The sequence below is a fragment of the Heterodontus francisci genome, chromosome 5 (assembly GCF_036365525.1).
Source record: "Heterodontus francisci isolate sHetFra1 chromosome 5, sHetFra1.hap1, whole genome shotgun sequence".
NCBI classification, from domain to species: domain Eukaryota; kingdom Metazoa; phylum Chordata; class Chondrichthyes; order Heterodontiformes; family Heterodontidae; genus Heterodontus; species Heterodontus francisci.
The window spans coordinates 19,081,529-19,095,097 of record NC_090375.1 but is presented as its reverse complement, the minus strand read 5'-3'; positions in this window follow the sequence as shown (position 1 = coordinate 19,095,097).

Genomic DNA, 13,569 nt, shown 5'->3' with positions numbered 1-13,569 from the left:
AGAAAGGAATCTTAGGAACAAATCGGATATGAGGATGGCACTTTGGCAGTTGACATTATTGTTGAGCAGTGCACAAAGTTTCCACACCTCTGTAGTAAGCCAGAGGTTACACTAGAAAAGGCTGATGGAGTCAAGGCCAGAAGGTGCTGCCTTTAGCTGAAGACATTGGCTTATGGCTGTGTTGGCTAAACTGGAGGAAATTTTTAGTCATCCAGTCTTGATGTTGGAGTGTTAGATGACCCACTTAGAGGAAATCATGGATTTGTTAATGTTGAATGGATCAAACTGTACATTATTGCCATGTGTATGGATGTGTCTCCAGTAAAGTTTAAATGATGAAGAGGAAGGGACTGAGGATGAGGTCTTCAGATACACTGGAGTTGATAGGATGAGCACAGAAGGAATATTAATGTTCCTGATTTCATATATGAATGGAACCTTAGCGATCAGAGCCATTGAAGTGGACGTTAGAAGAGAGACATTGGAGGAGATGGGAACGTCAACACTGTCAAAAGTAACAGAGCTATCAAGAACAACAACTTGCATCTATATAGTGCCTTTAATGTAATAATTAGTTCCTCTTCACAGGAACATTATCAAACATGGAGCGACATGAGGAGATATTAAGCTAGGGGACAAAAACTTGGTCAAAAAGGAATGTTTTAAGGAGAGTCGTAAAGGAGAGAGAAGTAGACAGGCAGTGAGGTTTAGGGAGGGAATTCCAGAGCTTAACTGAAGGCACAGCTGCCAATTTTGGAGCGATTAAAATCAGGGATGCAAAAGAGGCCAGATTTGGTGTATTGGAGTGTTGAGATCTCAGAGGGCTGTAGGGTTGGAGGAGATTACAGAGTTAGGGAGGGGGCGAGATCATGGAGGGATTTGAAAACAAGGGTGAGAATTTTACAATTCAGGCATTGCCAGCTCAGGGAACCAATGAAGGCAGAGTGCTGCAAAAGCTCACGAAAGGTGGCGTAATTGCAGCAACAAATATAAAAATAAACTTCAGTTGAAGATCAGCAAAACCCTGCCTTTAATTTATCCATGGATGCTTTGGACCAATCTTCTGCACAGGAAAACTGCCAAGGAAGTTCCCAGCAAAGATTCTCAAGGTATTGGAAACATATCTTAGAATCTCACAGTGCAGAAGAGGCCATTCAGCCCATTGTGCCTTTGTCAGCTCTTTGAAAGAGCTAGCCAGTTAATCCTACTGTCCCAGACCTTCCCAGTAATCCTTCAAATGTTCTCCTCCTCAAGTGTTTAAATATCGACAGATATTTTCCCACCTATATCCGCAACTCTTCCAACACCTTTCACCACTTCAACAATTTCCAGTTTCCTGGCCCTAACCATCTTACCAGCATGCTCTATACCTCCAACATCCACCAGAATGGTCTGAGGGCTCTTTGCTACTTCTCTGAACATCCACTATCACTCTCCTCCACCTGACTGAACTTGTTTTCACATTGAACAACTTCTCCTTTAACTCCACTCAGTTCATCCAAAAAAATCGGTGTTGCTCTGCATACTTGCATGTATCCTAGCTATGTCTGCCTTTGTGGGAGATGTGGGAACAGTTTTTGTTCCAGTCCTACTCAGGTCCCCTCCCTCACCTCTTTTTCTGGTACATTATTGACTGCAAACGCAGGAGATGCAACACCTGCCCATTTATCTCCTCCATTCCCACTGTCCAGGGTTCCAAACACTTACTTGTATTTCTTCTAATTTAGCATGCTGTATTCACTGCTCACAAGCAGTCTGCTTTGTATTGGTGAGACCAAATGCAGATTGGGTGACCGCTTTACAGAATACCTCTGTTCAGTCCACAAGCTTGACCCTGAGCCTCCAGTTGCCTGTCATTTTAATTCTCCAACCTTTCTCTCAGGCTGACCTCTCTGTCCTTGGCTTCCTACCGTTCCAATGAAGCTCAACATAAGATCAAGGAACAGCACCTCATCTTTCAATTAAGCACTTTACAACCTTCTGGACTCAACACTGAGTTCAGCAATTTCAGATCATAACATCTGCCCCCATTTTTTTCCAGCCAGCAGCTGTTGGTGGTGATTCTGCTATTCTCATTTACACCTCCTCTAAACCCATCTTTTGCTTCTTTACTTGTTCCATTACCATCTCCTTTTGCCTTGCACCATCATCCCTTTTGTCATTTAATCCCTCCTGCCTTCCACCCTATCACAGACCTTCCCTTTTGTTTTACCCCCTCCCCCTTTCTCTGTCTCTGTACTTGATTAAAACCTATTACATTGCTAACTTTTTCCAGTTCTGATGAAAGATCATCAACCTGAAATGTTATGTCTGTTTCTCTCTCGCTGCCCGACCTTCTGAATATTTCTAGTATTTTCTGTTTTTATTTCAGCTTTCCAGCCTCTGCAGTATTTTGCTTTTGTATTTAAATATCAAAATGGTTTCAAAGTGAGTCTTAGTCTTTTCTTTCTAAATTTGACCCAAAAAATGCTGGCACTTCTGGCACGGTTGTCCTGTAATAATAAGACAAATAGACAATCCACAATTCAGTGGACAGATCAGTAAAGGGGTCCCTGAAGGCAACAGGGAGAGTCTAAAATGTTGGCAAATTCAGAGGGAAAAATGTTCTGTTGAAATCAGCACATGGAGTCAGGATGTTTTCACTGGTGACAGTCGAGATTCATGCCGGAATGACATAAAGTACAAATGAAAATGTAACACTCAGCGAATCGTTATCTGCCCTCATCATTCCTCCTTCTTTACAGATGAGATGTTAAATTGAGGCTTCGTCTGTCCTCTTTAATGGATGTGAAAGTTCCCACCACAGGATTTTGAAGAGTTGGGGAAATTCTCCTCGTGTCCTGGCCAACATTCAACAAACACCTAAAACACACAATCTGGTCATTTACTTCATTGTTGTTCCTGGGAGATTGCTGTGCACAAATTGGCTGCCATGTTTCCTATATTACAACAGTGTCTACTCTTCAAAAGTATAATTGGCTGTAAAGCTCTTTGGGATGTCCTGAGGTTGTGAAAGGTGTGATATTCTCGGGACTGGAGTCAGGTTTAGCTGAGTTTAGTAAGAAATACAAGGCAAAGACTTAGACAAAAGCAGCATGAAATTGAACTTAATGGAATCTTCTTTATTCTGTTTTACTTTCACTCTCTCTTTCAACCCTCTCTGCTGGCTCATGTGTGCATGGTAGCCTTAGGTGAACAATATGTACAATGCAAATCTCAAAACACTACAAAAGCGCTATATAAATGCAAGTCTTTCCTTACACACCATCAGGTGCATCAAAGGTAATGACTTATTGAATCTTGAACTCTGGCTGGAATGCAATCATTTTTTCCCCTCGTAATCTAATTCTGTTTAATTTCTGCCAACCACTGCCACTGATGTCTCTCTGTGCAAATCTTTTATTTCCAAAGTCAACTGAGGGGTGTACACACTCAGTAAACAGTTTCACAATGCGCCCAAAGAAGCTCCTTGCAAGAGTGTTGCAACTTCTTAAAGAGAACTGCAGGAAAATGAATAGCAGATTTGGAGCTGAAGTGCTGGACTATTAAGATTTCAAGTCTAGCTTATTACAGATTCAAATTGGGAGACCCCCCCCCCCCCCTTCTTAGGTTGGCAACTTTGGTTGGATGCATTCCTGAGGTTTCATCATCATCACCTCCCATCTCCAGCAATACTGCCCAGTCTTATTTCCTGCCCCTCGCACCCCCATCCCCCACATTTCCAATACTTTTACAACTAATAAATATTGAGTATATTCAAGTTAGCGATCAATAGATGTTTGGATACTAAGGGCATTAAGAGATATGAGGATAGTGTGGGAAGGTGTAGCTGAGGCAGATCATCCATGATCTTATTGAATGGTGGAGCAGGCTCAAGGGGCCGAATGGCCTACTCCTGCTTCTGTTTCTTATGTTACATTCTAATTTATAAAAATGCTCAAAGAAAATGAAATAAAAACATTTTCTTCCATGTCCCAATAGCTTCTCTCCCAGGCATTGGTCACAGCAGTGCCCAAGAGACTAATCTTAATTCCCTAGAATGCTCTAAAGCAATCCTGGAGATTCTCTCCCGGGTGTTGGTCACAGCAGTGTCCAAGAGACTAATCTTTAATTCCCGAGAAATTCTGAAGGGTTGGCAACCCTTCCCTGGCTGCAGACTCTGCTTCGATTAAACTGTATCTTCTAAAATAAGATTGTTTGTATTTGTACTACACACGGGCTTATCACATCAAAATATCTGAAAGTAATCTTCACGCGATGACGTGCAGTGACTTCTGTTAAGTAGGCAAGCAGATTGTGTTAAATCCTGATTCACATTTTACATATCACACTGAGTTCAGTTCTTGGATCCCCTTCTCTTCATAGCAAAACACATTACTTTCAGATCCTTCTAACCCACAAAAGTACAACTGGTCTCAAACTTGCTTGGAAGAATTCAACTGCTTTTATTATGGTACAAGGATAATAACATATCTGGTTTTCTTTTGTGATTACTTCCCCACACACAGTGAGTTCCACATTTTCTGCCATATCACCAGAAGGCATCTCCACAGGTCTCCATTTATAACTCATTCTTTCTCATGACCTCAGAAGTGTGGAACTTTCAACCTCCCTCAGTCTTCTGTTAAGAATCTGCGAACTTTTACAAGCCAAGCTTAGCATCGTCTAAGCATTATGTTTTTGTCTCTCTTCCACTCTTTTTTCAAACTTTGGTGATATCCCGCAACTGTGAGCTCCACTGAATTCCCACAAGAATTGAAGAATAAAGAGGTGTGGCGTGATAACCTTGATCACCCCTTGCCACCCGCTAACAAATAAAAAGAACAGAAAGATTTGCATTTATATAGTGCCTTTCACAACCAAATGTCGCAAAAGCTTTACAGTTAATGAAGTACTTCTGAAGTGTAGTCACTGTTGTAATGTAGGCAACACAGCAGCCAATTTGCACACAGAAGCTCCCACAAAACAGCAATGTGATAATGACCAGATAATCTGTGTTTGTGACAATGATTGAGAGATCAATATTGGCCAGGACACTGGGGAGAACTCCCCCAACTCTTCCTCAAAATAGTGCTGTAGGATCTTCTACATCCACCTGAGACAGCAGACAGCACTCTGATTTAACATCTCATCTGAAAGACAGCACCTCCAACAGTGTGGCAGTCCCTCTGGAGTATCAGCCAAGATTGCTGTGCTCAAGACTGAGAGTGAGACTTGAACTGACAACCTTCTGACTCAGAAGAAAGAGTGCTGCCAACTGAACCACAGCTAATGGAAGAACGACATAAGAGTAGCCAGCTGAACAGTGACATTGGAAATGGAATGTGGGCAAATGAGAAATATTAGACGAATATTGTCATTTGCCTTGGAACAATGCACTTGAGTTCAGGCCAACAAATCCCAAAGAGAGCAAGATTTCCAAAGCAGAGTCATGCTGTGGGAGGAGGGTACAGAAAAATGTTACAGGGAACGTTGCAAATATAATTTGTTTCTTCACAACTAATTTGAACTGGAGAATATTTGTGGCAACTTGTCAAGGGGGGTTTATGAACACTTTTATGTCCAAAATAGACTTTATGAGAGATTATGTCTGAAACTTACAGCCCACCCATTCAGTATTGTGATGATAACTTTATACTGAAACTAATTTGTCACAAAAGATAGGCTCTAGTTTATCCAAAACCAGGTCTCTTTTTATATTTTATAGTTTGCATTTACTTTTCTGTTATTTAAAAAACACAATTGCACCTTTGGGGCGGCACAATGGCGCAGTGGTTAGCACCGCAGCCTCACAGCTCCAGCAATCCAGGTTCAATTCTGGGTACTGCCCGTGTGGAGTTTGCAAGTTCTCCCTGTGTCTGTGTGGGTTTCCTCCGGGTGCTCCGGTTTCCTCCCACATGCCAAAGACTTGCAGGTTGATAGGTTAATTGGCCATTATAAATTGCCCCTAGTATAGGTAGGTGGTAGGGAAATATAGGGACAGGTAGGAATATGGGATTAATGTAGGATTAGTATAAATGGGTGGTTGATGGTCGGCACAGACTCAGTGGGCCAAAGGGCCTGTTTCAGTGCTGTATCTCTAAACTAAACTAAACTAAACTTCTGCAGAATGTAATCCTGCACCATGGAGAACAAACATGGCCACAACTCCTTCAGTTAATGTTGCTCGTCTCAAATGATCGCAGTTTGATCACCAATCTCCAAGTGGTAGTTTATTCTTAGTAATGGCAGAAAGCCATCAGAAAACTTTGAAGTCTGCTGAAATTAAAGTATTGAAAATGAACCAGCGGGAAGCTTTGCAAACATGGCTTCGCAGAGATCTGCAGTTCTAACAGGAGGTGAGAAAGTACCTATTCAACTCATTATGGGATATGGGTGTGGCTCACAAGGATATATTCCCTATCCCTAGTTTCCCTTGGGAAAATGGTGGTGAGCCACATTCTTGGACTGTTGCAGTCCATGTGGTGAAGGTACGCACACTGTGTTGTTGGGTCAGGAGAGTACTATAAGGGTCTGAAAGGGGTAATGTTTGAGATGGTGAAAGTTACCCCTCCTACTGTAGTGATGATGATGTAATAGATCACATGGGTATTAGGCTTGGAAGAAGCTAGAAGCATCATGAGAGGTGTTAGGTTGACAAGCTTAAGGAGAGTGTAAATAGTTATGTATATAAAATAAACAAGTTACTCTATAGACATACCACGATCTGTAAACAATGCTTGAACTATGCTAACAGCAACTTACAATATGGTGGCAACTGTGAACACACCCAGAAATTATTGAAAGACCTTACCACATACAGTAGCGCCAAGAAGACTGCAGATCTCAAAGGGAGACTACAAAGAGTTCCAGAGCTGTACTGTAGCTGAATGAAGACATGGGCAGTCGTTGGGTCAGCCATGCAGGTAGTTAGGCTGCACCACAGAAGCATGGTTGTCTGTGAACAGAAACCAGGTCTAGCAATCGGACTGCGAGTCACAGTACCGAGTGACGGTCAGGGTTCAGGTGAGAAACCTTTTGGAAAGGGTGCATTTGTTGTTCAACAGCGTACTGGGCTGACAAAGATGGGGAAAAAGTTGATCCTTTATGAGGAGCGAGTCCAGAGTCAGCGTTCATTACTTGAGCAAAACACAAAACAAAAGCACGGGAACACTGGAAAAGAGCAGGAAACCTCAGTAACGTGCAGGAATTCCTGAAAAGAGCAGGAAACCTCCAAAAAGAGTGGGAACACTTCCTTTAAAAAAGAGAAATTCCTGAAAAGAAAGAGAAATCCAAAAGTGTTAGGAAAAAATGGTTTTGAAGCATACGATGCCTGAAAGCTTCCAGAATTCGGAAGGACCCAATCAGATACAGAATTGGTCGATGTGGAGAAAAAGATTTCTAAGATTTAGAATAGCTTCTCAGCTACACACCAAATCTGAGGCTGATCTGGGTGCAATTGATGATGAATAATCATAAGTCAAGGTATAAATGAGGCTTCAGACAAGTTTGAGGGTGTGTTACAAGCCATCAACAAATACTTTAATTTAAGAACTAAGATCCTGGAAAGAGCAAAGTTGAATAAAAGGATCCAGAAGTTGGATGAATCAGTGGACGCTTTCCTTAATGATTTGTACAGATTGGCTGAGGGATGTGACTATGGAGAACTAAAGTCTAAGCTGATAAGGGACCGAATAGTAGTGGGAATACCTGATGAGTCTTTATCAGATTTCTTACAGTAAAAAGAGGACCTCACTCTTGAGAAAGCAATTCAGAGAAATGACTCCCATTCTGGTCATCTCTTCCAGCTGATTTTGTACTTGGTTCATCAACAGGTGTGGATCGTTCTTGGTGTAAAGATACAAACCAGTCTGTCATCTTCTCTTAATGTAATGCTATATTCAGTCTTCAGTCTTCCGAGACCAAAAATAGCAGAGGTCAGAAGACAAAATTGAGCCAGGCTGAAGAGAAGCCTTGGATCAGAAAGAATCCGATGACAGTACAGTTCCTGAATCCCAGGGCAGAAAGGCAACTTACACATAAGGTAGTACACTCAGCAGGGAAGGTACAAGGTACAGTGAAACCCTACCAGTGCTGCGGAGCCAGAAGGACCCATAGAGATAAACAGTGTCCTGCTAATAAAGCTGAATGTTTTAATTGCAATAAGACAGGCCATTTCGGAGAGATGTGCCAGAGCAAGACCTCTTCTCACAGAAATGCCAAGCAAAAAGCCTACACACTTAGAGCTGTGAGTCAAGTGGAACAACTGCAATTGGAAGATAAGCCAGGAATCTTCCTAGGGGAAATTAATGGCCCCAATCAGGCATTCTGGACAGCAGAAATGTCAACTGTCAGACCAAGAGCCGTGGTTGTCAACACATTGTTTACAACCAGACCCTTCAGTGAATGCTTGTTCACTGCTCAAATTGTAAGGCAGAGAAATCAGACAGGTTTCCTTAGATTTAAACAAAAAAGGTAGAAATTTTTAATCTTAAACTCTAAATCCGGTTAACGACTACGAATATGTGACGCGACCACGCAAGCATACATACGCGATAAACACACACGAGACAGAAAAAAATAGAAAGTAGTAAAGGGGAAAAGTTTGAGGCAATATCTGTTAGTTATCTACTGTCCTTTGAGTTCAATGTGGAGTCTTTGGTTGCCGTAAGTTCTGATATTCGTTAGGGCCCAGTTCACACTTCAACTTGTTTCGATGTTGGAGTCTTTTCTCTCTTGAGGTGAATGTGTCTTCCCTGGGTTCAGTAGCTTGGGAGGTGAAAGAGACACAGCCAGGAGAGAGGCTTGCTTGTTCCAGCTTCAGTTGCAAACTGCCCGTTCCTTTCTGTGTGGCACCATTCAAAAAACACCAGTTTGCCTACCAGGTTAGTCATGTGACTAGCTCCTTATTTGGAACAGTCTCTCCTGTGATGTTTGTGGATTGCATTATCTTAACAGGCCCTGGAATGCGCTTCCTTACACCTTCAATGTCTGGTGATAAAAATTCAGTTGGGCTAATTGGATCAGGGAATAATCCTTTGTCTCCACAAGCAGCATCTCTTAGTATGCAAATATCCTTCTAGCCCAAATGTCTGGTGATCTCTTTAACAAGTCATTTCTTCACTCCAGCAACAGTTTAAAATTGATGTTCGTATGACAAAATTAATATGCCTCATTCTTGGCAGGTGGGATCTGCATGACCATATCTTTACACCAAGAAAGATCCACACCCATTGATGAACCAAGTACAAAATCAGCTGGAAGAGATGACTAGAATGGGAGTCATTTCTCCTGTCACAAAAGCAACAGAGTGGTGTTCACCTATGGTTCCAGTTCCGAAACCAAATGGTACTCTTCGTATGTGTAAGGGCTTAATGCAGCTTAACAAATCCATCCTATGCCTTCAGTGGATGAAAGCCTGGCAAAGCTATCCAAAAGCATAATGTTCTCTAAACATGACTTGAATAGTAGCTTTTGGCAGGTTCTTTTGAATGAGAAGTCAAGACTACTAACAATATTTATCACGCCATGCGGAAGGTTTTGCTTTAATTGTTTACCATTTGGTATAGCATCTGCACCTGAAACCTTCCACAAGGCCATGTCCAACATTCTGCAAGGCCTCAAAGGGATAATATGCTACATGGGTGACATCCAAGTCCATGGGGAAGCCGTTAAGAACACGACTTTACAGTAAGAGAGGTTTTAAATTGTCTTCAAGAAGAAGGGCTGACACTTAATGATGAGTGAGAATTCTCAAAAACGTCTATGCATTTCTTGGGATACATTGTAAGTAGCAAGGGCATAATGACAGAACCACAAAAGACAACAGCAATTAGTGACTTCCCAATCCCAAATTCTGTCCAACATCTCCAACGGTTCCTGGAAATGGTGAATCAGTTGACGAAATTTTTACCCAACCTGGCACAGGTAACAGAACCGTTAAGACAATTCCTGAAAAAGATCAAGTGTGGTGTTGGGACACACATCAACAGCAGGCATTTCAAAGAATTATGGAGATGCTAATCTCACCAGAGATATTAGTGCATTACAAACCTTCATTACCAAGTATAATTGCAGCAGATGCTTAGGGGCAGTCCTCTTTCAAGAACAACCAAATGGATGCTGAAGACCGATCTATTCCATAGATATTCAAAGCTATAGAGCTTTGTCTGAGCCACAAACAAGGTATGCCGTCATTGAAAAAGAAGCACTTGTCCTTACGTGAGCTTGGGAGAAGTTTTCTGATTACATCATTGGCCTGAAAGTTGTCATTCAGACAGATCAAAAATCCTTGATTTCCTTACTGGGTGAGAAGGATGCCTCCGAGAATTCAGAGATTCCAATTGAGATTGATGAGATAGACGGACGAGATGGTTATATGTTCAGGAAAAGATGCAAACTTCCACTGATGCATTTTCAAAAGCAACTGTTGACCATCCTGCACAACAGGATATTAACTTAGTTGAGGAGATAGAGTCCTATTCACAGTACACAGCGTCGCAATGGCCAGGAAGTACACAGAAATTCGTCACGCTCAAAAGCGAGATGAGGAATGTAATTCAGATTCGCTAGTATTGCACAAGATTGGCCACAGGGATGTCCTAGTGGGAAGATAATTAACATTTTCTTCGAATTCAGGGGACAGTTCACAATCGTAGATTGATTTGCTGGTTTATAACGACAGACCGGTCATTCCGATTTCTCTTAGATCTGATATCTTACAAAGGCTATATCAGGGCCACATGGGAATCACAAAATGCACAACACGAGCTCAATCATCTGTTTGGTGGCTAGGAATATCCAAAGATAGAGAAAACATGATCTTGAGTTGCCAGGTATCTGTGGTATGCAGACCAGACCAGATAGAACCTCTAATAACTACACAGTTTCTGACCCGACCATGGCAACGTCTAGGAATGGATTTATTTATTTATGTACAATGGAAAATCCTACATCATAGTGATTGATTATTTCTCAAGATGGATTAAAGTGAAAAGGTTGTACTCAACAACTACAGAATCTGAAGTTTACAGGAGATCTTTGCAACACATGGTATTCCTGATGAGGTTGTGTCAGACAACAGACCACAGTTTACAAATGAATACTTCACACAATTTACGAGGAAGTGCAGATTTGAACATCTCACCAGTTCCCCTCGTTACCCCCAATCGAGTGGTAAAGCGGAGACAGGAGTCCAAACCATTAAATTGTTATTGAAGAAGAACAAAGATCTTCCAACTGCACTATTGAATTATCAATTTACTCCACTGTTTTGTGGACTATTACCTTCAGAGTTGTTGATGGGGAGGAAGCTAAAAACTCAACTTCCTATTCTGCCCAAAAAAACAACTTCCAGGGCTAGACATACAAGACTACAAAAGAGTTCAAGACAGAGAGAAGTCTTACAGGAACCAACAATCTCACAATTACAATAAGAGATTTTGTACCAGAAATCTACGAATCTTAAAGGAAGGAGAGAAGGTATGGATACAAGATCTAGGATGTGAAGGTGGCGTCATCCAGAGAGATGAAGGTCATCTGAGACCTTATGAAGTACTCACTCCCGAGGGTACTATACATTGAAATAGGAGAATCCTTGTCCCTATTCCTCAAACACAACAACCAGTCATATATCTGGAAAAAACAGATGGTGATCAAGAAACCCAGAGACAACAGGATACTACAAACATTGGTAAAAGCCATCCAAGTCATCGAACAAGATTTTCAGGAAAGACGACTGATCTTCCAACCCAATAAGAACATGATCAGGGAGAGTCATGACGCCACCTGACAGACTGAATCTGTGATGTCAGAGAATCAGGGGGGTGGGGGGTGGGGGGGCAGATGGGTTAGTATGTAAATTGAAAATGAATGAATATATATATATTAAAAATATATGGACAAGGATTTGGTAGGAGTTGTAATATAAGGGTCTGAAAGAGTTAATGTTTGAGACAGTGAGTAACCCTTCTCATTGTAGTGATGATGATGTAATACATGGGTATTGGAAGAAGCTAGAAGCATCATGAGAGGTGTTAGCTGGACAGGCTTAAGGAGAGTGTAAATAGTTACGTATATAAAATAAACGAGTTACTATTCAGCCATACCAAGATGCCGAGACATCTGTAAACAACACTCGAACTATGCTAACAACAACATACAACAAGGAGTTCCAGAGTTTTGAACTACTGAGGATGAAGGACAGGCCAATTATACGTGTAAGTCAGGATGGTGTGAGACTCGGAGCTGGTGGTGATCCCAGCACCTGCTACCTTTGTCCTTTTAGATATGGGAGGTTGCGGGTTTGATAGATGCTGCTGAAGAAAACTTGGTGAGTTGCTGCAGTGCATCTCATAGGTAGATGTGTGAATACATAAAGTTGTATTTATCAGTTATTATATATTTACAGGGGGTATAAGTAAATAAGCAGCAGCTTCATTTAGTAATAGCTAAAACAGTCAAAATATCTACTGATCTCAGCCTTGAATATACTCAACGACTGAGTATCCGCAGCTCTCTGGGACAGAGAATTCTAAAGATTCTCTGAGTGAAGAAATTTCTTCTCATACTCCTAAAAGGTTGACCCCTTATCCTGAAAGTATGATCCCCTAGTTTTAGACTCTCCAGGCAGAGGAAACAGCCTCTAAGCATCTACCCTGTGAAGCCCTCACAGGATGTTACATGTTTTAATGAGATCACAGCTCATCCTTATAAACTCCAGAGAATATGGGCCCATTCTACTCAATCTCTCCTCATAGAATAACTCTCTCTTCCCAGGAGACAAATGAACCTTTGTTGCATCCCTGCTAAGGCAAGTATATCCTTCCTCAAGGGGAAAGATGGTGGTGTAATGGTAATGTCACAATGGTCAGGCCCAGACTAATGCCCTAGGGACATGGGTTCAACACCACCACAGCAGCTGGTGGAATTTAAATTTAATTAATTAATTAATTTAAAATGTCTGGAATTGAAAGCTAGTCTCAGTAATGATGCGATGAAACTATCATCGATTGTCCTAAAAACCCATCTGATTCACTAACGTCCTTTAGGGAAGCAAATCTGCTGTCATTACCTGGTCTGGCCTACATGTGACTCCATACCCACAGCAATGTGGTTGACTCCAAACTGCCCTCTGAAGTGGCCTAGCAAACCACTCAGTTGTCACGGGCAGTTAGGGATGGCAACAAATTCTGGCCTTGCCAGCGATGCCCAAAGCCCATGAAATAGATGACTATGTGGGGGTAGGATCAGTAAGTTCGCGGATGACACAAAGATTGGCCGAGTGGTTAACAGTGAGGTGGAGTGTCTTAGGTTACAGGAAGATATAGACAGGATGGTCAAATGGGCAGAAAAGAGGCAGATGGAATTCAACGCTGAAAAGTGTGAGGTGATACACTTTGGAAGGAGTAATGTGACACGGAAGTATTCAATGAATGGCCTGACACTGGGAAGTTCCGAGGAACTTGGCGTGTTTGTCCATAGATCTCTGAAGGCAGAAGGGCAGGTTAATAGGGTGGTGAAAAAGGCAGATGGGACACTTGCCTTTATCAATCGAGGCATCGATTACAAAAGCAGGGAGGTCATGTTGGA